The following is a 3,911-nucleotide window of genomic DNA, read 5'->3' on the forward strand; positions in this document are numbered from 1 at the left end:
CTACCTTGAGTAACACTACATCTCCTGACGTTTTACTGAAAGATGTCTGGAATGCTCTGATAATGGTGTTCCTCGCTGCGTCAATTCTGTGAAGGTTCGTGGTAGCTACCAATCAGTACTAAATGCAGACATACACAAAGATGTTCACTTCTCTATGGGCTACTGTCCTTTCCTACAAGCTCCCCGTACAGTAATTAGTGAATAACATTAGGCAGATTCTGGTTGAAAACTACGTGTCCCCGAGCCCGTCAATAAGAATTAGTAAGGGTAGTAATGTATGAAAGGAAAGAGACTGTTGATTTTTGTGACACTTCCGTTCAGGATTATGATAAGGATTTTGTGTCATATTACGCTTCAGAAACCTAAAATGTTTTCTGTCTCACTTCATATTAAAACAAGTGCTGTGGTAAGAGAGGAAGAAATGAACTATATACTTCTTAGAAAAAGTAATTCCTTGTATACTACTATCAAGTGCAAAAAAGCTCCTTAGTTCTTTTTGTGTATTGTGTAAAATTTGGTGTCATCTCATCTTACTTTGTGAGACACTTATTTTTTTTCTGTGGGTCAGAAGAGAATGGACACTATCACTGGTAATTTTCTGATGACTAATGATGTAACACTGTTTCCTCTTGCTCCGTCGGATACTCAAATAGTGTTTCACTTTGGCTACTATACTGGGACTGCGTTGTGTGTAGGATGAGGGATTAGTGGTGTTGATTCTCTTCACCCGCTGCTGAGCAGTTCTTTCACAGGTCGAAATTAAGTATGACCTATCATCTAACATAGTGGTAGTTTAGGGTTATAATTAAACAGCATATGGATACTCTCTATAAATTACAAAACCGCCTGTCCCTCCTTACCGCCGCAATAGAACTCAATAATTCTTATACGACTATTGTGGTAGCCGAGAGGCGTCGTTAATATCAAAAGGTAAGGGGCTAAATTAATAACACTTGCGCAAGCGGCGTATAGAACCTCAGCACCACGCTCGCTTGGTGAAACTGTTGTTATTTCTGTCTTAAGCATACTGCAAGATGAAAAACGTTTCAACATAGACACTTCTCGCTTTTACTGACAAAGCACCATCAGCCGATACACTTTAACCATAACGAATAGGTGATACATATCCATCTTATAGCATTTATGGACTGAATGACACTGCAGCTGAAGGATAACTTATTCTAGACATTACTGTCAGTGTTTTGTATTCCTTGTTCCACTTCCTGATAACAGCTGCTTCTCCTTCCGCGTTAGCAGAAGTTGGAATCGAAGTTACGCTGCATATATTCAATAGTTTAATTTTCAACGGAATTTTGAGCCTGCATTATCTGTCATTTCTTACTCTTTCGTGTATAGTAGCCTTTCTTGATTTAGAACTTCATGTTATTAGTAGCTTGAGAAGTCTCCCTGTGGATGTTGCATTTCACAATCGATGATGTGTTGCTGTCTCTTCATTTGTGTGCCTGTCTTTCATAGAGAGTGCCATTGACATCGATCTGAAGAAAAATATTTTACAAATCTGTTATTATGAAAAAGATGTGTTGCCTACCCATAAACTTTACAGTATAACTACTGGAGATGTTCTAAAAATGTGAATATGTCTGGAATGAGCTTTTTAGTTTCAGTGCGCTTAAGACAGAAAAGACACAAATAATTATGACAGTCTATGATTTGTGTTGTTTAGTTTGCAGTCGGCGCATCTGCATATCAATAGTGGTGACGCTCTAGTCTCTAAGGCAACGGACTTGCCGCAGTGGATACACCGGTTCCCGTGAGATCACCGAAGTTAAGCGCTGTCGGGCGTGGTTGGCACTTGGATGGGTGACCATCCAGGCCGCCATGTGCTGTTGCCATTTTTCGGGGTGCACTCAGCCTCGTGATGCCAATTGAGGAGCTACTCGACCGAATAGTTGCGGCTTCGGTCAAGAATGCCATCATAACGACCGGGAGAGCGGTGTGCTGTCCCACGCCCCTCCTATCCGCATCCTCCATGAGGATGACACGGCGGTCAGATGGTCCCGGTAGGCCACTCGTGGCCTAAAGATGGAGTGCTTTCTAGTCCGCAAACCCAGTTACAGAAATGCAAATAAGATTCACTGACATATACTATGGATATTTCGGCTGTCGGTCGCCACGGCTTTGAAACACGAACTGTAGCCGCTAGACATGTCAAGGCTGTTGTTCTTCTCGCTAATAGTATAGGGAAGAGTGGGGCAAACCGACTTTTTAACATTATTTCTTCTGAAAATCGGACATCTGCTAATTTTTTTGTGAAATGAGGTTATTAATATTATGTACATATTAAATATGTGTGATGTTCTTGTATAATGTATTAATGATAAGTGCTTTAATTTCTGCAAAATTTTTTCCTGACATTGACAAAATGACGGTTTTTCCCCATAGATGGGATAAAATAGACACCCATAAGATTTAAATGTAAAAAAGGTTTATTACAAAATTTACAAAAATACATACACAAATGAATTTTTTAAGAAGTAACGAGACATTTATCAACATGAGATAAGAAATCAACTCTATAAGAGATTACATTCAAATTCTAAGAACAAAAGTCAGAAACGATACTGTCATCTTCTTTTTTACAATTTGTAGAAGCTTCGTGGGGCCCATCCCTTGCAGTTCAGACACTGAATCCACCCCTCCCTCTCCTAGGAGTCAGAATATAATTCATTGCAGAATATGTTAGCCTCTTCTTCTTCATTCAAGTCATCGTCATCTTCATCGACATTTATTTTCACTTTCTTTTCTTTTACCTTGCTATTTTCAGATTTTTTTTTACCTTAGATTGAAAAGAAAGCTTTCTGTTTGGACACCTTTTATTTGTATTAACTTTTTCCAATGCTTCATTATTTTTAGCTTTAATTTTTTATTCTTTGATTTTCCTCTTCTTTCTTCTTCTCCTCTGTCTCCAGTTCTGATTTCTAAGGTGAGGATGTGAGGATGACTGTCTTTCTTTTTTTCCTTCCGTTTTTCTTGTGAACTCTCTGGTTTTCTTGTGGGGGTTGCACTAATAATTTAGGTGATATTAGAAATGCACTTGTTCACAACAGTATATCTTCTTAGTCTACTGGATTGTCCCCGATGGTGTATGTGGTGAACTTGCTGCTCCAGAAATGGAAGATTGGTTCAATTCTTCATTTTGTGTTTCAGAAGTTGAAGGCTGAGAATACGAAGCATCAGGTATTACAGATGTAGATGGCTGAGGACGATTGTCGTCAGATATTCTAGAATCCAGACTCAGGACGGCCGCAGAGCGCTGGGACTGTGCAGCCTAGTGCACCAGAAGCTAAATTCTGGCACTGTACAGTGTTCGATGCTTGTGTAGAAGTTGATGGCTGACAGTTTGTAGAATGTGATAGAGTACACGTTTCTATTCAATAGATGTATTCCTGTCTTCTCCGAAGCCCTTTATGTCAGTTTGCATAAGAGCAGCTCTTGTAAAAGCCCTATTCACCTGCTTACCGATTTGGGATTTGGTACAAGGTGATGCAACACCCAGGATGTGTGGTTAACCACTGTCTAGCTTCTTGTTCATAGTATGCACTCAAAGGAGTCATGAAAGAAACACCTAGGGGCTGAAGGCGGTGCGTTATATGCGATGGAAAACAATAGAATGACATTGTTTCCAAGCTAGGTCAATAAAACCCAAACTGTTAGTATGTGATTTAATTGCAAATGAGCAAAACTGTTTTTTTAGTGAAGGGTTAGAAAATTCCATTAATTTCTTAAACCAAATTAGAAAAGTGCACTTATCGATCCATCCTGATTCAGGGTAACAGGTGAAGGATCTTGGAGGAGCATCATCCGTTAACAAGGAATTTCCTTATTCCTGGGAAATACAAACATTTGGCGGCTTACATGTTTCGACAGTAACGAGTACACGATCTTCTGCA

The 3,911-nt window shown here is 39.5% G+C and overlaps 1 pseudogene; it reads left to right on the forward strand.

Moving 5' to 3' along the window:
• Positions 1-1,735: 1,735 nt before the first annotated feature.
• Positions 1,736-1,853, forward strand: LOC126471860 (5S ribosomal RNA; annotated as a pseudogene).
• The last annotated feature ends 2,058 nt before the right edge of the window (positions 1,854-3,911 follow it).

This window comes from Schistocerca serialis, chromosome 3 (genome assembly GCF_023864345.2).
Source record: "Schistocerca serialis cubense isolate TAMUIC-IGC-003099 chromosome 3, iqSchSeri2.2, whole genome shotgun sequence".
Taxonomy (NCBI): domain Eukaryota; kingdom Metazoa; phylum Arthropoda; class Insecta; order Orthoptera; family Acrididae; genus Schistocerca; species Schistocerca serialis.